The 21700-nt window shown below is 43.5% G+C and overlaps 1 protein-coding gene across 6 annotated transcripts in view; it reads right to left on the bottom strand.

Annotated features, from left to right (window-relative positions):
* PDE8B (phosphodiesterase 8B) overlaps positions 1-21700 on the bottom strand; it is a 310368-nt gene that overhangs the window by 242918 nt on the left and 45750 nt on the right. The window lies entirely within an intron of this gene.

Below are 21700 nucleotides of genomic sequence, written 5' to 3'. Positions count from 1 at the left end.
CAATACTAAAAACATCACTGGCTACCTTTGGATCACATGAGGAAATCAACTCATTACTTTGAAAACTGGTAAATAAAAGAGAAGAATCCAGCATTTACTTGGCCTTTCCCACATGCACTGTACCTCAGAATAACCAAATAGTTGATGAAGGGAAATTTCTCTTTATAGAAGCATTCCCGAGGCACCACAGAAAGGACAAGACAATTTCACAATCCATAATGGATCTAGGTAACAATCATCAATGTCTGCTAACATCACGAAAAGAGACAATCAGACATTATGTGCCTTCTGATGGAGCTACACAACACTACCAATAGTCTTGCCAAATCAACCAACCAGCCCCCCCCCCCAAAAAAAAATCCAAACCCATTGCCATGTAGTCAGTTCTCACGCCTGGCGACCCCATGTGTGTCAGTTCTGACTCATGGTGACCCCACGTGTTACAGAATAAAACCGCTCCATAGAGTTTTCTTGGCTGTAATCTTTACAGTGCAGACCACCAGGACTTTCTTCCCTGGTATCACTGGATGGGTTCAAACTGCCTACCTTTAGGTTAGGAGCCAAGAACAAACCATCCGCACCACCCACAGAGACCAAGCAACCAACCAACCTGAATCTAATCCAGTCTCCAGATCTAACTGTCAATATATAGGGAATATAGAGCCAGAAGAACTAAATGATACTACAAGGATATAATGAGCAAAATCCAGACTGTAGAAAATATCTGTGGCTCAACACAATTGTACAAGGCAAGATCATGGAAGCTCCATAGACACATCCAAACTCCCTGAGGGACCAAATTGCTGGGCTGGGGGCTGTGGGGACCATGGCCTCGGGGAGCATCTAGCTCAATTGGCATAACACAGTTTATAAAGAAAATGTTCTACATTCTACTTTGCTGAGTAGTGTCTGGGGTCTTAAAAGCCTATGAGCAGCCATCGAAGTTACTCCACTGGTCTCACCCCTTTGGGAGCAAGGGAGAATGAAGAAAACTAAAGACACAAGGGAAAGGTTAGTCCAAAGGACTAATGGACCACAACTACCACGGCCTCTGCCAGACTGAGTCTGATTCAACTAGATGGTGCCCGGCTACCACCACTGACTGCTCTGACAGAGATCACAATACAGGGTCCCAGATAGAGCTGGAGGAAAATGCAGAACAAAACTCTAACTCACAAAAAAAAGACCACGCTTACTGGCCTGAAAGAGACTGGAGAAACCCCAGGCACCCTTTTAGGTCAGTAATGAAGTCACTCCTGAGGGTCACCTTTCATCCAAAGATTAGACGAGCCCACAAAACAAGACTAAAGGGGCACACCAGCCCATGGGCAAGGACTGGAAGGCAGGAGGAGACAGGAAAGGTGGTAATAGGGAACCCAAGGTTGAGAAAGGAGAGTGCTGACATGTCGTGGGGTTGTTAACCAATGTCATAAAACAATATGTGTGCCAACAGTTTAATGAGAGGCTAGTTTGTTCTGTAAACCTTCATCTAAAGTACAATAAAAAAGTTTTTTTTTTACATAGAAATAAATCTAAAAATAACCTGGAAAATAAAAAAAAAGAAAGAAAATATCTGTGGCTCACATTGTATTTCTATCGAACAGTGCCGCTCTAGCGCTTCAAGCCAAACCAAGCCATAACTGGAGGACAAACAACCCAGTTCCTTCAACAAACAAACTGCAAGGAAAAACAAAAGGGAGGATCTACTGATTAAAAGATACTTAAGAAACATCTTGTCTTAGGCTGGGTTCTCTAGAGAAGCAAAACCAGTAAAGCGTGTAAATACATATAGAGAGAGATTTATATCAAGGAAACAGCTCATGTGATTGTAGAGGCTGGAACATCCCAAGTCCGTGGATTAGAATACAGGCCTTTCGCAATTCACGGAGCTGCAGAAGCTGGTGAGCCCAAGATCATCAGGTCGGTGAGCAGGGCTCCCACTCACAGGCTGTGAAGGTAGAGGAATCCCAAGGTCGCAGGTAAGACTGCAAAGTTTCTTCTGATTCACAAAGCTGCAGGAGCTGGCAAACCCAAGACTGGCAGGTCGGGGAGCAGAACTCTTGCTCACAGGCTGTGAAGATCCACAAATCTGTAGATGGACAGGTAAGCTGCTAGCTCAAGTCCCAAGAACTGATAGTCAGACAAGAGGAACCTGCTGGATCCAGAACAAGCTTAACACCTTGGCAAGACGAGCAGAAAGGAAATAGATGGCGGAAAGTGGAGAGATGAAGGCTGAGGGGGCGATGAGCGGCCACAGGCCCCACCCCTGCTGGTACCACTCAGCAGATTCCATCCTGGGGGTGATCACATATCAAATTTCAACAGGGACATGATCACAACATTATACAACTGCCAAAACCCTGAGAATCATGGCCCAGCCAAGTTAACACACAATCTTAACCATCACACATCTCAACCAGTTGCAATGGGATCTTTTTGAAAGATGATTCAAACCAACAAATTAAAAAAAAAAAAAAAATTATGAAATAATTAAGGAAACTGAAAACAGTCTTGCTATTTGATGATACTGAGGAATTCAACTTTTAGGTAAGCTACTAGCATTATGGTTACGTTTTTTTAAGCATTCCTATCTTTTAGAGTTACATGATGAAATAATATGATGTCTTAGATTTGCTCTAAAATAATCCAAAGTAGGAGGAAAAGTGGGTGGTATAGACAAAAGAGCTGCCTTCATTTTGCAACTGTGGAACTGAGTGATGTGTACACGAAGTTTCACTATACTATTCTCTCTAATTCTGTACACATATGAACTTTTCCATAATAAAAAATATTAAATAGTGAGCCTTCAAAAATTGGCTTGCATATTGCTATCAATAATAGCCAGCACTTACTGAGAGTTATCATCAAAGCTAACAATGGTGCATATGTTAATTAGATCATGCTCACAACTCTAACTCTGTGAGGTAGATAGTTTTACTATCTCCATTAGTCAGAGAAGAAGTAGAAAATCAAAGAAGTTAAGTTACAGAAGCAGTAAGTGGTACAGATGAGATTAATATCCTAGTTCTGACTCCACACTCCAAGTGCCCAGTGAGAAACAGCAACCACTTTACATGTTTCCAGCAAGGGGGTTAATATAGAGAACTGTTTACAAAGGTGTTGAAAGGTCTGGAAGAGCAAAAGGAAGATGGAGGTGGAGCTGGAGAAACTAAAAAGATGAAGGAGTAACATCAGAGATCAAAAATTGTTAACACCCTGGGCTGGCACCCACAAGCCCATCCTCGTTCTGATCTGCTGGAGGTGCTGGCACCGTCACTGGTAAAGCTGCACCACCGGCACCTAGCAGGACCCCTGTTACTGCCTCTGCCAGGACCCCCGTTACTGCCTCTGCCAGAACCCCTGTTACTGCCTCTGCCAGGAGCCCTGTTACTGCCTCTGCCAGGACCCCTGTTACTGCCTCTGCCGGAACCCCTGTTACTGCCTCTGCCGGAACCCCTGTTACTGCCTCTGCCGGAACCCCTGTTACTGCCTCTGCCAGAACCCCTGTTACTGCCTCTGCCAGGAGCCCTGTTACTGCCTCTGCCAGGAGCCCTGTTACTGCCTCTGCCGGAACCCCTGTTACTGCCTCTGCCAGGACCCCCGTTACTGCCTCTGCCGGAACCCCCGTTACTGCCTCTGCCAGAACCCCTGTTACTGCCTCTGCCAGGACCCCCGTTACTGCCTCTGCCAGAACCCCTGTTACTGCCTCTGCCAGGAGCCCTGTTACTGCCTCTGCCGGAACCCCTGTTACTGCCTCTGCCAGGACCCCCGTTACTGCCTCTGCCGGAACCCCTGTTACTGCCTCTGCCAGGACCCCCGTTACTGCCTCTGCCAGAACCCCCGTTACTGCCTCTGCCAGAACCCCTGTTACTGCCTCTGCCAGGACCCCCGTTACTGCCTCTGCCAGAACCCCTGTTACTGCCTCTGCCAGGAGCCCCGTTACTGCCTCTGCCGGAACCCCTGTTACTGCCTCTGCCAGGACCCCTGTTACTGCCTCTGCCGGAACCCCTGTTACTGCCTCTGCCAGGACCCCTGTTACTGCCTCTGCCGGAACCCCTGTTACTGCCTCTGCCAGGACCCCTGTTACTGCCTCTGCCAGGACCCCCGTTACTGCCTCTGCCAGAACCCCCGTTACTGCCTCTGCCGGGAGCCCCCGTTACTGCCTCTGCCAGGGGACCCCGTTACTGCCTCTGCCCGGAGCCCCGTTACTGCCTCTGCCGGGAGCCCCCGTTACTGCCTCTGCCGGGAGCCCCCGTTACTGCCTCTGCCGGGAGCCCCCGTTACTGCCTCTGCCGGGGACCCCCGTTACTGCCTCTGCCGGGGACCCCCGTTACTGCCTCTGCCGGGGACCCCGTTACTGCCTCTGCCGGGGACCCCCGTTACTGCCTCTGCCGGGAGCCCCCGTTACTGCTTCTGCCGGTAACCCCCGTTACTGCCTGTGCCGGTAACCCCCGTTACTGCCGGTGCCGGGAACCCCCGTTACTGCCTCTGCCGGGAACCCCCGTTACTGCCTCTGCCGGGGACCCCCGTTACTGGCTCTGCCGGGAACCCCCGTTACTGGCTCTGCCGGGAGCCCCCGTTACTGCCTGTGCCGGGAACCCCCGTTACTGCCTGTGCCGGGAACCCCCGTTACTGCCTGCGCCGGGAGCCCCCGTTACTGCTTCTGCCGGGAACCCCCGTTACTGGCTCTGCCGGGAGCCCCCGTTACTGCCTCTGCCAGGAACCCCTGTTACTGCCTCTCTCAGGAACCCCTGTTACTGGCTCTGCCAGGAGCAGGAAGAAAGGCCCGTTCCTTTCTCCCATATTCCAATTTCCTCCATCTTCTTTTTGCTCTTCCTGACCTCCCAACACCTTTGTAAACAATTCTCTATATTAATCCCTCTATGCTTAAAATGGAGCCCTTGTGGCGTAGTGGTTAAGAGCTTGGCTGCTAACCAAAAGTTGACAGTTCGAATCCACTAGCCGCTCCTTGGAAACCCAATGGAGCAGTTCTACTCTGTCCTACAGGGTCACTATGAGTCGGAACAGTTGTTTGTTTTTTTATGCTTAAAATATGTAAAGTGGTTTCTGTAAAGTCCTACTTGCCGAATCTAAGAAAACAGCAGCTGGGGAAGGAATCTGGAAGGTGCATATAATACAAAGGAGCATATGGAAAAGCAGGAACGGAGCTGAGAACCCAGAGACAAATAACCAACACAACTACTATGCTATACTTCTTGCCGAGTTACAATGTCAAACAGTAATTGCTTGATTTACAAACTTGATGCGAAGTTTTCCTTTTTTCCTTCCTTCGTCCATTGTGGTAGCCACTATGTGATAAGCACTTGAAATGTGGCCTGTTTATATAGAGATGTACAATAATCTTAAGATACGCACCAGAGTTCAAAGACTTAGTTGCAAAAGAAAAAAAATGTTAACTATCTCATTAACATTTTTAATATTGTGTACATGTTGAAATGATAATGTATCTGTTAAATAAAATAGTTATTAAAATTAATTTGCATGTTTCTTTTTACTTTTTTTAATGTGGCTATGTTAAAACTCTAAGTGTGGGCTACACAGGTGGCTCACGTTGTATTTCTCTTGGACAGCGCTGTTCCAGAGCTTCAGACCATCCCAAACTGTGTCTGGCAGTCTATGAACCACAACACTCAAGGGTATTCTCATCAATCAACTGCACCAAACTTTAAATTCTTTCTCAATTTGTTTTGGTTGATCCTATCTGTGTCTGCCAGCTTTAAGCTCCAGGCTTAAAAAGCCTAACCTTAATTCTGCCTCTGGTTCTAAAGCTTGATGTTATCCAAGATCACACAGTTGTCTGACCCTTGGTTTTTCCTCTATGGGCTCTGGTTGACTTACTCCTCAGGCTCACAGTTCTCCATGCCCCCCTGGTAGAAGTGCTTCACCTTGAAGAACTCAATCCCCAAACACAAACCCTTGCCATCCAGCCAGTACCCAACAAATACCCTGCCTTCCCACAAAAGATGGCATATCAAGCACAAACAATGAAAGCTCCTGTACGGCAGGACTGTTTTATTTTATTCTTCTTGTATTCTCAAACACCTAGATACCTAGAGTAGTGCCTAGGATAAGGCAAGAAATATATAAAACCAGTTGCCATTGAGTCAACTCCAGTTCATGGCGATCCCATGTGTGTCAGAGCGGAACTCTGCTCCATAGGGTTTTCTTTCAATGGCTAATTTTTCAGAAGTAGAACACCCATCCTTTCTTTGGAGTGTTCTCTAGGTAGACTCAAGCCTCCAACCTTTTGATTATAGTCATGTACATTAACTGTTTATACTACCTAGGAACTCCAGGAAATATACAAATATATACATATGTTGTTGTTAGGTGCCATCAAGCTGGTTCTGACTCACGGCAACCTTATGTACAACAGAACAAAACATTGCCTGGTCCTGCATCATCCTCATAATCGTTGCTATGCTTGAGCCCACTGTTGCACTCACTGTGTCAATCCATCTTGTTGAGGGTCTTCCTCTTTTTTGCTGTCTACTGAGCATGATGTCCTTCTCCAGTGACTGATCCTTCCTGATAACACGTCCAAATTATGTGAGACGTAATCTTACCATCCTTACTTCTAAGGAGCATTCTGGTTGTACTTCCTCCAAGACAGATTTGTTCGTTCTTTTGGTATATTAAATATTCTTCACCGACACCCAATTCAAAGGCATCAATTCTTCTTTGATCTTCCTTATTCATCATCCAGCTTTTGCATGTATATGAGGCAACTGAAAACACCAAGGCTTAGGATAGGAGCACCTTAGTCTTCAAGGTGACATTTTTCCTTTTTAACACTTTGAAGAGGACTTTTGCTGCAGATTTGCCCAATGCAATGTATCGTTTGATTTCTTGACTGCTGCTTCCATAGGTGTTGCTTGTGGATCCAAGTAAAATGAAATTCTTCACAACTTTAATCTTTTCTCCATTTATCATGATGTTGCTTACGGGTCCAGTTGCAAGGATTATATAAAGATATCTAAACCAATCTCTCTCTAAATATATATATTGAATTGTGTTGCCCAAAATATGTGTTGAAATCCTGGCCCCTATACCTGTAAATATGATCCTGTTCGGAAATAATTTTCTTTGTTATATTCATTAGGTCATACCCAAGTAGGGTGGATTCAAAATCCAATCGCTTTTGAGTTAAAGAAGAGCAGAATGACCACAGAGATACACACGGGGAAAGACAGATAACCATGTGAGGATCATCTATAAGCCAAGGAACCAGGGAATGCCCAGAGCTACCAACAAAGAAAGAATTGGCATGGCTGAGACCCTGATTTGGACTTTTAGCCTCCAGAACTGTGAAAAATTAAATTTCTGTTCTTTAAAGCCATTCACTTGTGGTATTTGTGTTACAGCAGCACTAGGTTAACTATGATAAAAAAAAACCCAAACCAAACCTGTCGCCGTTGAGTCAGTTCTGACTCACAGTGATCCTGTTGGACACGGTAGAACTGCCCCATGGGGTTTCCGAGGAGTGGCTGGTGGATTTAAACTGCCAACCTTTGGGCTAGCAGCTGAGCTCTTAACCACTGCACTATCAGGGCTCCAGGTAACTATGATATAGTTACATAGGTGCACCCATTATGTTCACCAGGACTGTACTTGTACACTTGCACCAGTCCTTTCAATCATGCATTATTACCCGCACCTTAGAAGGAGGGCTTAAGCAGCTGCTCCAAGGTCACAAAACTTGTGGACGGCAGAGCTTGAGCTCAAGCCTGGATCAGTGAGAACCTTTCCATCACATCAGGTTGCCTTTTTGGCAAAAGCCACAAAAATTATAGGAAAGGAGCTGCAGAGGGGCCTTGTGAAATGCCTCCTCTCAAAAGATACATGATGTCTGAGGCCTTGGTATGACTATGGATGGCTAGGGGGGTATGCAAGATGTGACTTCACCCCTAGGGTTGTCAGCTGGTCTGCATCTACAAAGAATGCTTTTAGAATAAGGACATAACTTGGTGAACTTAGCTGGAAATATTTCTTCAAGAAAATCGTCTCACCAACTTGAATAACCTTCCTCTATGCAAAATTGGGCAATTTGAGCACCAAGAAGTATGATAACACTAATGAATTAACACACATAGATATGTGTAAACCCATAATGATTCCCAACGACATTAAGTCCAAAAATAAAAAAAGAAACTCATACACACTGCCATCAAGTCAATTCTGATTCATAGCGACCCCATATGGTTTCTAAGGCTGTAAAACTTTACAGAAGCAGACTGCTACATCTTTCTCCCATGGAGCAGCTGGTGGGTTCCAACTGGTGACCTTCTGCTTAGCTGCCAAGCGTTTTAACCATTGCTCTACCGGGGCTCCTTAACGATACTGAGCAAACAAACAAAATACTCCTACTCCCTAGGATCCTAGGGAATCAACTCATTATTTTGAAAACTGACAATAATGGGAAAGATTCAAGCATTTAACCTGATTTTCCTATATAAACTATATCTCAGGGAAACGAACTAGTTGGTGGGAAGTTCTCTTTCTTAGAGATATTACAGCCAATAAATGAAGAAGAATGATAGAAATAGAGTGTCACCATTTAAAAACACCTATTGACTAATGAGAAACCCTGGTGGTGTAGTGGTCAAGTGCTACAGCTAACCAAAAGGTCAGCAGTTTGAATCTACCAGCTGCTCCTTGGAAACCCTATGGGGCAGTTCTACTCTGTCCTATAGGGTCACTGTGTGTTGGAATCGACTCTACGGCACCAAACAACAACTGACTAATGGAGGAGCCCTGGTGGCACAGTGGTTAAGTGTGCGGCTGCTAACCTAAAGGTCGGTGCTTCGAACCCCAGCCGCTCCATGGGAGAAAGATGTGGTAGTCCGCTAAAGATTTACAGCCTTCAAAACTCTATAGGGCAGTTTCACTCCGTCCTATAGGGTGCCTATGAGTAGGAATCTACTCAAAGGAAGGGGTTGTTTTGTTATTGACTAATGGGCCTAGACAATGATCATTAATAACAGTTAACATCACAGAAAAGAGACAACCAGACACTGCACACATTCTGATATGAGAGCACAATATCATCTAAGATGTATGTATTCTTGTCCCCCAACAGCCCCCCAAAAAACTGAGTGTAACCTGATCAAATCTTTAGATCTACTAGTTTCTTGCAATCACAGGAGGCAGGGAAACATGTCTGATGTACCACAGGAATGCAAAAAATAAAACGAAGAATGGGGAAAATCTACAAAACAACCAACCCAGTTTCCTCAACAAACCAAATGCAAGTAGAAAAGAGAGAGAAGGATGCGGAACCTATAGATTAAAGGAGACTTAGGAGACATATCACTCATTTACAATAAGTGGACATTATTTAGATACCAACAAACTTAAAAATAATTTATAAGAATTGGGAAAATGTAACTGATATTAAGTAATCATTAAATTTTCAGGTGTGAAATGGCTTTGAGACTTTTTCTTTTAAGTTCTTATACATAAAAGGAAGGAATCTTCCTTTTAAGGAGCCCTGGTGGCATAGTGGTTAAGCATTTGGCTGCTAACCAAAAGGCTGGCCGTTTGAACCCACCAGTGGCTCCTCGGGAGAAAGATGTGGTAGTCTGCTTCCATAAAGATTACAGCCTTGGAAACCCTACGGGTTGCTCTGAGTTGGAATTGATTTGGTGGCAGCCAGTTTTTATACTTAAAAGACACATACTGAAACATTTGTAGATGAAACAGAACCTAAGTGCCTCAAAGAAACTAGACACACCTCTTTAGTGCCTCTGTAGATAAAACAGCACAATGAAAGCAAGACAGTTCTGTAGAACTATCTCCGAGTCCCTAGCTGTATAATCTTGGCCAAGCCACTTCAACGCCCTGCACCTCAGCTTCCTCCCTAGCAATGTAGGGTTGGTGGCACCACCTGAGCACCTCATCGCTTCAGAACACCAAGGATCACTATGATAATTGTAACTACCAGTTATCAGAGTCGGCTCCGCCTCATGGAGACCACACGTGTCAGTGTAGAACTGTGTTCCAGAGGGTTTCCAATGTCTGATTTTTCAGAGGTGAATCACCAAGCCTTTCTTCTGAGACACCTCCAGATGGACTCAAACCTTCAACCTTTTAGTTAGCAGCCCAACACGTTACCACCTGCACTACCCAGGAACTCCCTGTGCTACTTACTCCCAAAGGATAAACTCTCCCTGGTCTGCTTCATCACTCCCTAATTAAACCCACTTCTCCCAAAGGATATGCATACAAGAGAAACACTAGTTCTAATTCAATTTTATGTTTCTCTCAGAACTGTGTTGTTTCAACAACGTAAACATATTCCAGCTACATGATAGGTTAAATACTTTTTTGAGCTAACCTAGAAACCAATGCCTTGTATAACATTGTTTCAATATGAAAATCCTTTCCATTACCAACTGGGGGCCTTAAAAAGTACTTCTGTCATCAGCTAAGGCCGATAGCATAGTGGTTAAGTTCAAGTCCACCAGGTGCTCCTTGGAAACTCTATGGAGCAGTTCTACCTTGTCCTATATGGTCACTATGAGTCAGAATTGACTCGATGGCAACGGGTTCGGTTTTTTTTTTTTTTTTTAAAGCTCAGCTCAAAACATTATTGAGCCTTCTTAAGCATCAACTGGTAGAATGGCTTTACCTTTTTTCTTGGTGAGGATCGTTGACCAGTGTTTTAAACTGTAGAACGAAGATAAGTCCCATATGACCCACAGACCACAGGTGGCTGAGGTTTGGACTGTTGGGTCATTATTTGCCTTCAAAAACTGGTACTTTTCTCCCCATTTGGCCATTGTTCTTACTTGAAGCTCCCTCACAGGAAGCCTTGGACAAAAGATCTACCTACCCTAAACTCCTGTCACCACCTTCAAGTTCCAGAACTTTAAAATTATTTGTGATTCTGACTTCAGAAAATGATATACAAACACACACACACACACACACACACATATACACCCATCCCTGTGGGATAGGTTGCTAAAAACTCTCTCATGAGTCTTCCTATAAAAATTTCCAAAATTCTGGGCCTTATTTTGGTTTTGTGACTCATACCTTTCTGTCTGAAAAAAACTGGCCTTAGATTTACAATGTATCATATCTGACAGCATCAAAAATGATGTCAATACAAGAACCAAGAGAATATATGGAAAATTATTTTAAGGCCAATTATAGACCAAGGCTTCAGGTTACAGATTTACATCAAAGAAGAATTCCACATGGAATTCAATGTACTCAACCTCTTGCGACCTTGGTTTCCTCATTGGTAAAAGAAGAATCAAAATATGTAGCTCATAGTGTTTTTAGGCAGATTAGATAAAACAATGTGTGTAATGTACTAAGCAATCCACCTCAAGATAACACCAAGGCCCCTCCCTTTAAATTCTGCCTTGCACAGTGCCAACAGTCATGGAACCCAAACCTTCAACTTGGGCCTTTGACTGGCGAGACTCTACAGTGTCACTGGATGTAGAAATCCAATAGAAGCAGACCAAAGCCATGTCTGTGGCAGGATCAAACATCTCTACATAAATCCAGTAAGTCACTTACATGGGCCAAATCAATCTACATAAAAGTATGGGATATATTTCTCCCTCCCCCAAAAATAAAACTGCATGTTTTAAAAATCACTAAATCTAAATAACCACAATCTCATTTTAATTACCAAAATAGTAACAATAGCAACCATAAGACAATTAGCGGCCAGTCTCCGTACAGCACTTACAAAGTGCCAAGCCCTGTGTTCAGTGAAAATAATAACAATATGTTTAGGCAAAGCTTCCCTGATTTTGTATGCATGTCACACTCTCCACTCATCTCAAAACAACACTCCAGTTCAAACTAAATAGAAGGAGTGAGAATGATATGGAAGAGAAAAAAACCTCACCCACCAGGCCTTCTGCCACCACCATCCTCTATTTATCTATAAATAACTGCAATTCCACCCTTTAGCCTTAAAGCTTGTGAGTCCACAACATGCCTTAGGGCTGGGATCTCATGGTGAAGCAACAGGGCTCAGTGGTTAACAACCTGAACACAAGATTCAGACAATCTCACATTCAAATTCCAGCCCTCACTTTGGGCAATGTATTCCACCTCTTGCTACCTGGGTTTCCTCATTTGTAAAACAAGAATTATAATATGTAGCTCATAGCGTTTTTAGGCAGATTAGATAAAACAATGGGTGTAATGTACTCAGCAAACAGCAGACATTTAAGTAACAGCTAATATTACTGTATGTATCCTATTTACCTTGATGCAAAATGTAAAACCTGTGCATGAAATTTTAATCCCTGGAAACAAAAGAACAACAACAACAACAACAAAAAACCCACGAAACATTCTTCCTTTCATTGACAGATTATCCAAAAGTAAAACAGTCTCCTGATTTTGATTATATAGCAAACAAGCTTCTTAAAGTAAACTTTCAGCAGAGTAAGATAGTTCCGTTTCAGGAACTATTTTTCTTTGGATTGTTCCTAAGGAGGCAGAACAGGGGAGGTAAAAGAAGTTGATGGTAAAGAATACTGCATCAGAATCCTAAATAAAAGCTGGCTTTTACCTGCCAAGGAGAGAAGAGAGAAAATAGACTAGGGGCCAAATCCAAAGCAGTATTTTCTATTAAAAAATAATAGGGTGGGGTCCCAATCTCCTCTGAAGAAGAGTGTCATCTTCCCTCACCCCCCACCTTGGGCTTTTAGATCAAGGTTGGAGGGGTGGGTAGAAGAAATGATAGAAACACTTGTTGAGTAGAGTCAGGATGGACCCTGAGCTGAAGATGTAGAGATCTTTACAGCAGGAACTTAGAGGTCTCCAAACAAGATAACGGGACATATGTTATTATCATTAGTCACCAGTAGGCCAAATACGAAATTGTAAACAATAAGTCAAGTGGCCATTAAAAAAATGCCATTATTTTAGACACCCATCAAAACTGGCCACCTCAATTTGACCTTATCTATCCTGGGGCATCACTAGTGATGCTGAACATCTTTTAACCCTTGTTACAGACAGCTTTTGGGGGGATGCATAGGACAGTCTCTATCTGCCCCTCTAGCTTCACTCTCCAACCTGCCCTGTTCCCCGGAAAACCTCACCTATTGGGCTCCCTCGCCCTCTGGTTTCCAGACGTGCTTGGCCAAAGGGGAGTGCTGGCAGGAGACAGAAGAAAAGGAGGAGAATGGCATGGAGGTATTTACTCCCTTGACCCCCTCCCTGCCAGGCCATGGGCCATAGTCACTGCATCACTCATTAAGGCCACAGCTTCTGGGGGCTGCCCTGTCCTGTAGGTTCCCGTGACCACTTCCTCCTCTTGCTTCTTCTAGAGTGGTAGCAGCTCCCTCTTCTTCTGGTCCTGGGGTGCCTTCACCATCCCTTGTTGATTTCCCTTCATCTCACATTTGAAAATAGCCCCTTCATAAGATTATGTTCAGCTACACCCTTTTGCAGGGTCCCTGGGTAGCACAAATGGTTAAGTGCTGGACTCCTAACCGAGAGGTTGACAGTTCGAATTCACCCAGCAGTGCCCCAGAAGAAAGGCCTAGTGATCTGCTTCCAAAAGGTCACAACCATGAAAGCCTTATGGAACAGTTCTACTCTGAAATGCACAGGGTTGCCAGGAGTTGGAATTGATGTGATAGCAAAGGGTATCAATACCCTTTTGAATGTGCAATCTGGTTCTAAATGCTGTCTAATCAGGGTGCGAGGAAGGGTTGCTTCGTTGGTCTTGCCTCATCTAGGTGCAGGGCTTACTTACAGACCTCTGATCTGGTCACTTGAGCTCTTGAAACTCAGCAGAGATGCCCAAACAGAACAGAAAGTAAACAGCTTCTGTTTCCCAGTCATAAGTCTCAACCTAGTGCAATAACCATTGCCTTTGGAGAACACCTGAATTCTAGATTTTACCTGCCCACCTCGCCCCAAAGTATTTACCTGCTGGTTTTCCTGGTTCTGTAATCTGTAATCTGTCTCCCCAGCTGGTTCTATGGGCCTCACAGCCTCCTTCCTTTGGATTCCAGCCTTAGCTCCTGGCCAACCCAGTCCCACAGGATGTGCCCTGCCCTGGCCAACACACCCAGTCCTGCTGCAGCCTGAGCCCTGCCAGGGGTCACCAGCATGGGATTTCAGTATAGAACATTTCACTACATTCCTTTCTGGTTTGTGGACTTCTTTAACAAGGCCAGATGGGACTAGTGTAAAATGAAATGAGTGGAACTACTGAGGAAAGCAGTAATACTGGGAAAATTTGCTCATTGGCTATAATTAATGTGTTAGAAGAAGGAGGAGGGACTAATTGTGATGAAATGTGTAATGGCAGAAGGTAAATTTGGGCTTTACTAAATCAACATGCAGGACTCACTTGGCCTTACTAAACTTTATGCTTCATTTTAAAATGGGGGGGAAAAAACCCAAAAACCTGTGAAAAGCACTGACAAGAACTCCAAGAACTGAGAGCTGAATATGTGCTGGCATCATGCCATGTTCAGCCCCTGTTTTAACCTCCTCCCTCCCCTTGCAATATCCCATGAAGCAGGACATGGTCCCTCCAGGGCAGAGGCTGCTGAGGGATTGTAATGGCAAATGAAGACATCAGGACCGGGGAACTCAACAGGATAATAGGGGAGACTGAACCTCAAGAAACCAGAGCCTATGCTATTCCCATTCAAAGATTTTTCAGCCCCTGCCAGTCAAACTTGGAGGCTCAGAATTTGATTTAATGAATGGACATGGTACGTTTCCCATATAAAGGAAGAACTAAGATGGAGGCAGAGGTATAGCTGCTGTTGTGTGCAGTCGAGTAGATTCTGACCATAGCAACCCTCTATGACAGAGTGGAATGGCCCCCATAGGGTTTCCTAGGCTGTAATCTTTATGGGAGCAGATTACCAGGTCTTTTCTCCAGCAGAGGCACCGGTGGGCTCAAGCCGCCACTTGGTTAGCAGCCGAGCACTTAACGATTGCACCACCAGTGCTCCTTTAGAGGTATGATTAGTATTCCAAATACATGCAATGCTAGCAGTGGCCCGACCTAATTCATCTGGTTAATGAGTTTCCAAGGAGTACCTGGTGGATTTGAACTGCTGATCTGTTGGTTAGCAGACATAGTGCTTAACCACTACGCCACCAGGGTTTCCAGTTAACAGGCAAGTCAATTTAATTTAGATAAAGCAGTGGTTCTCAAAGTGTGGTCCCCAGACCAACAGCACTAGCATCTCCTGGCAGCTTGTTAGAAATCTAAATTCTCAGGGCCACTCAAGAGCTACTAAATTAGAGACTCCAGGAGCGGGGCACAGGAATCTTTAACAAGCCCTCCAGATGATTCTGATGTACACTAAAATTTGAGAAGAACCAATTTAGACAATGTTATGGATTGAATTATGTCTCCCCAAAATATGTGTTGTAAATTTTAACCCCTACGCCTATAGTTATAATCCCATCTGGGAATGGGTTGTCTTTGGTATGTCAATAAGGAAAGATTAGTGTAGGGTATATCTTGAGTTAATCTCTTTTGAGATACAAAAGGGATTAAACAAGAAAGCAGAGAAGACATGGGAGAAGAGAGATGCCACGCTGCCTGAAGATCACCTAGAAGCAGAAGCTCAGGAGAGATGGGAACCTTCCTCCAGGGCTAACAGAGAGAGAGCCTTCCCCAAAAGGAAGCAGCCTGAATTCAGATTTCCAGCCTCCTAAACTTTGAGAGGAAAACCTGTTGGCATAGTGGTTAAGAGCTACGGCTGTGAAGCAAAAGGTCAGCAGTTTGAATCCACCAGGTGCTCCTTGGAAACTCTATGACGCAGTTCTACTCTGTCCTCTACGGTCACTATGAGTCAGAATCAACTCGATGGCAATGAGTTTTTTGTTTTGTCTTGTTTAAACTATGAGAAAATAAATTTGTTTGTTAAAGCCACCCACCTGTGGTATTTCTGTTACAGCAGCCCTAGATAACTAAGACAGAATTTGGTACCAGAAGAGTGAGGTGCTGCTCTAACAGGTAGAAGCAGTTTGGGAGTTGGGTAATGGGTGGAGACTGGAGGAGTTTTAGGGTGGAGCCCTGATGGTGCAGCGGTTAAGAGCTATGGCTGCTAACCAAAAGATCAGCAGTTCAAATCCATCAGCTGCTCCTTGGAAACCCTATGGGGCAGGTCTACCCTGTCCTGTAGGGTTGTTTTGAGTCAGAATCAACTCAATGGCAACAGATTTTTTAATAGTAATAAGGTTGCTATGAGTTGGAATCAACAGGTTTTCTGGTTTTTAATAGTAAAAGCTGAGATTGCCTTGAAGAGACTGTTGGTAGAATTACGGATATCAACAGTAATTCTGGTGAGGGCTCAGAAGGAAGTGAGGAGAGCTATAGAGAAGTCTCTATCATCTTAGAGAATACATATGGCACCAGCAACAGAATGTTGCTAGGTGTGGATGTTAAACGTGCTTCTGGTGGAGCTTTAAAAGAAAATGATAAACAAGTAATTGGACAATGGAGGAAGGGCGATGCTTTCTATGTAGTGGCAAAGAACTTGCCTGAATTATTTTCAAATGTTTGGTGGAAGGTAAAATTTTTAAGTGATTAACTTGGATATCTGGCTGATGAGATTTCTAAGCAAGATCTTAAAGAGGCCACCTGGTTTCTCCTTGCCTCTTACAGTAAAAGGTGAGAGGAAAGAGATGGACTTAAAAATGAACAGTACAAAATGAAAACAGAACTTACCAAGATTTGGAAAATTCTGTAGTACAAACTAAGGACACGCATTCCAGAATGTTTACGAAGGATGGAGCTACACAATCTTTTGCTAGAGAGATAAAGCCTGTGACTGATGGATCTAACCAACTAACACAGCAGAAAACCAATCAGTTTATACTGAAGGAGACAGAGAAAGAATGAAAGGAAAGAATGCTGTCTGCCTCTTGGAATTCTACAGGCCAGAAACAGGCCAAAGGAGCTATGTCTGTTGTACTCCAAGAAAAGAAAAGGATCATGTCTGGGGAAGCTTGAAGATCAGCAGAACTGTTCGAAGGAGCATGAGAAGCAGGGCCTTCTTGGTTTCAAAAGGTGGAGCCACAGTCTCCTGCATCTCAAAGCGTGGGGCCACAGCCTCCTAGGTTTCAGAGTCGGATCTTTACCAACTTGGTTCCAGAGTGTGGGGCTCCATTAACGTGTGCCGGGAGGATGGGGCTGATGCCCAAAGCTGAGAAGGTAGGGCTGCCATGCCCACGGGATGGAAGAACAGGGCCTGCCAGGCTGAGGGGATAGAGTTGACACTCAGACTAGAAGGATGGGGCCACCTAAAGCCAAGGGAGCAGAGTTGCCACCCATGAGGGCCTGGAAGGTAGAGCTGAAGCCCAGGCTCAAGGGGCCTCCACCCAGAATCCAGAGGGCATGGCAAATATTTAAGAGTCTGGAGGGTGGGACCATCGCCTAGATGGTCTCAGAGAACAGAGGATTATTTTCAAGTCTTGAGAGCTAATGTAGTTTGTTCTGCCAGGTCTTGGATTTGTTTGGTGCCCATTAGCCCTTCTTTCCCTCCAATTGCTTCCACTTGTAATGGAAATGTCTACCTTGTGCCTGTTCTGCCACTGTATTTTATAAACAGATGACTTGTATTCTAGATTTCACAGGGTCACAGACGAAGAGGAATTTTTCCCCAGGATGGAATATGCCTAAGTCTTACCATATTTGATTTAGATGACGCAGAAGATGAAATGATTTTGGACTTGGAGTTGATCTAAGACTTTTGGGATGATGTGATGGGGCGAATGTGCTTTGCATGTGGCAAGGACATGAAATTTGGGGGCCAGAGGTTGGAATGTCATGGATTGAATTATGTTCCCAAAAATTATGTCTTGTAAATTCTAACCTCTACGCCTATGGTTATAATCCCATTTGGGAATGGATTGTCTCTGTTATGTTAATGAGGCAGGGTTAATATAGGGTATGTCTTGAGTTAATCTCTTTTGAGATATAAAAGAAATTAAACAAGCAAGCAGAGGAGACATGGGGTAAAATAGATGCCAAGACACATGGAGATCTCCAAAGAACCAGGAAGCAGAAGCTTAAGAGAGAAGGACTTTCCTCCAGAGCCAACAGAGAGAGAAAGCCTTCCCCTAGAGCTGACACTCTGAATTCAGACTTCTAGCCTCCTAAATTGTGAGAAAATAAATTTCCGTCTGTTAAATCCATCCACTTGTGATATTTCTGTTACAGTAGCACTAGATAACTAAGACAGACAGCAAACAAAAATAACTTTTTCCAAAATAGTTCCACTCCCTCCTCCAAATGTAATCTTATTAATCATTTACCACAAGGTCAGAAAATATCAATTTATTTTCACTTTATATAGACAATTCTGGGTTATCCTCACTGATTCTGGAAAGCCATGGTATGGATAATGTAGAAGCCATTTTTAATGGATTTAGGCGCATCCTTTTACAAGAGATTTACTCTCTTCAGTAGGCTTGGCTTACCAAACTTTATGAATATTCTCTGGGTCCCTAATACCTGACACAAATATTAGCTGAGTGAATAAATGAGAACAATAAATGGAGGAGGAAGGGTGAGTTGATGATCTGCCTATCAGCACAAAATTATTTGGGGAATAACAAACTCCTGTGCCTGATCCACAAAATGGTGAACCTACACAGAGGGAGCCGCAAGTTGACTGTACTGTCAACAAAGACTCTTCTCTACAACTACCTAGCTCCCTAGTCTAGGATGCCTTCCAAGCAGCCACAGCTGGTATGAGAAAAGACGACTTGTAAGAATCCCTGATTCTTCCCAGTGAGAAGTTCAACATCTCCTCTGAGAATTTCTGAACAAGAATTACAAAACTGGCACAGTATCAGGAGTGAGCATTCTGCAGGATTTTCTAGTTGAAGCACTATTTATAAAAAGGCAAGCAAGAAGACAAATTGCTAGGAAGTTGCATTTTTACAGCAATTTGTGGAGACAAATCTAAACTTCTTACCAGAAATGGAAACCCATATGATATCACTGTACTGCATATGAATTATTAATATTTATAATCCTTTTTTTTCCAAATTAGGTATGCAAGAAGGTTCCTGTTGACATCATGTTTGACATCATAATGCTTCATCATTCTAAAAGCTTAGTGAGATGAATTATTGCTAGAAAAAAGAGGGAGCAATCAAGCACACATTTTTGCACTCTGGGGAATACCAGACACCAAGTGGATAATGAGAATACGGTTTATAATTAATGTATGGGGGGGGGATTACAACCCACTACCACTGTAAACAGGACCAAATGGCAGAGACTTTGATTTCACAGCTGAGTGTTTTGGAAATGGGGTGGGAGGGGAGTAGCTAGCAACTATCTCAACAATCTTAAGGTAGAAGAACTCTTCACTCTAAAAAGAAATGAAAGTGAAGTTTTTATGCAACTGTCTCATCTACAAAAGGGCAAAGAATATGTGAACTTTAAGATTGGAAAAGATAATATGACACTGAGTCACAGGTCCTATCAGGCTACTCTTAAATATATTTAGAGAAATTCTGAGCCAATAATTCTGTATATTTCTGGCCTCGAATTTAATTTCAAATACATAGTTCCTAAGATCCACCCAGTGCAAATCAGTGTTAAGTCACTAAACCAACACTTTTATTTTTAAAATGAGTTGGAGCCCTGCTGGCATAGTGGTTAAGAGCTATGGCTGCTAACCGAAAGGTTGGCAGTTCAAATCCACTAGCCGCTCTTTGGAAACCCTGTGGGGCAGTTCTACTCTGTCCGATAGGGTCACTATGAGTTGGAATTGACTTAATGGCACCTAACAACAACAGTAATGAGTTGGAATGAATTAAGTTCTTATTTGGGAACCTTGCTGATAAAGAAAAGTGAGTTAAATTCCTACCCAGGTCAAGCCTTTTAACACTTAAGCCAAGTAGCGAAGAGATTTATACAAAGTTTAGGCTAGCTGCTAATAATTGGGACTCATTTTCCCTCCAATTTTAACTCCATTTGGTCTCAAAGTAGCCTCTTGAGGGAAGTCTTAAAACACAGAGAATAGGTTCATTCATTATTCTTTCTTTCATGGGACAAACATGCAGTAGCTACAGTTGCCAGGTACTAAATTGGGATTCTTGCTACTCTGAAAGGCAATACACAAAATCTCTTGACCAAGGGAGAAAAGTGTCACAGAGTTCATGAGCTGTAACCGTTCTGAATTACTGCTTCATGTCTTTAATTTTCTTTTTCAACAAGAATGCAAAAGGACAGTCTTTATTCATAACATCCAAATTTAATTATTTCACCAAATACAATTATTTTCACCCCCTGAAATTGCTCCTAACGCTAATTTTATATTAACTGGTGGGGGCCGGGGCTTGGCAAAGCAATAGTATCTGCTTTGGCATATGCCTCTGCGACAAATGTATAAATGGTAGGTTGAGGCTATCATGGTTGGTAGAAGGTCATCAAAAATGAGAGAAACCTTCCATGAAATGACACGACAGCTGAAACATACCAGTTGGTATGAACTCAAACATACCAGTGATCATGAAGATGGCTCAGGACTGGGCAGCATTTTGTTCTGTTATTCATAAGGTCGCCATGAATCAGAGACAACTCAAAGGCAGCTAACAACTGTCATGAATCCAGGTCTCTAGGCTTTGACTATTCTACCCTAACGTCACACCCTTAATATTTTAGAGGAGAAACCTTAGTAGCTGCCCAGTAAATGGTATTATTTATTATCATGATGATTGTAATTATTACAAGAAAAACACTGCAACTAAAAATAAATACCAGGCAAGCTTCATGTTGAAAAATCAGATGCTGTTTAAAATTTTTAAGTTCATTATAAGAAGCCTTTTGGTCTTCAAGACTGAAGGCCATCCTTTAACTACACTGCCCCCAGCCCTGACTTCATCCAGTGAAGACCAGTGAACCTTCCTCACACTAGGCCAATTGTTAAACAACTTTCTCAACTATTGTATATACAACTGTGTCTTTGCCACAGAATCAATGCAATAGTTCCTAGTAATCTACTGATCATGTAAAATCGGTGATTCAATCAAACATTAAGTGCCATGGAAATGCAGTTTTTTCCTCCACGCAGTGGGGTGTGCCATTGTTATTCTGTTTGCCATAAGGAAAAAAAGCCCCGTGCCCAGATTTACACAATGAAAACCCTCCTGGATTTTTTTTTTTTTTTGAGAACACACTGTTCTCTGTGAAAATAATCACTTTTCTTCTGTCACTAAGAAATAATTAGTGAAAGCTTTAATCACTAATTAAAAAAATTTTATTATTATTATTTTTTTACATTTCCTCAAAATCCCTCTCCCCTGAAAGATCAGAAAAATATATGCAGAATCTTCATCCTCAGACACCTCCACTGGACTGGCAACCACTCTACCTCACTGAAGCTCAGCTGCGCCTTCAAGCTCACGGCCCGGTTCCCTGAATGATGTCTAGGACCCAGCCAGCCCAAGGAAAAGCTAAACTGACAAACAACAGGTTCCACTCTGGTCATCTTCCTCCATCCCCTTCCTACACTTCTCCGCAACACATATGCAAACACCCTTATTCATTCACAAATCCCCACGCTCAGTTCCTGTGGCTGAGAGACTTCATGCAGCCTGGCTGGTTTCCCCAGGTAAAAAATCTGAATACAGGGCACTGCCCGATCTGTGCACCAGTGCTGCACCAGTCACCTATAAGGCATGCAAATTCAGCCCGGAG

The sequence above is a fragment of the Elephas maximus genome, chromosome 2, assembly GCF_024166365.1.
Source record: "Elephas maximus indicus isolate mEleMax1 chromosome 2, mEleMax1 primary haplotype, whole genome shotgun sequence".
In the NCBI taxonomy this organism is placed as follows: Eukaryota; Metazoa; Chordata; class Mammalia; order Proboscidea; family Elephantidae; genus Elephas; species Elephas maximus.
This window is presented reverse-complemented; position numbering and strand designations above follow the sequence as displayed.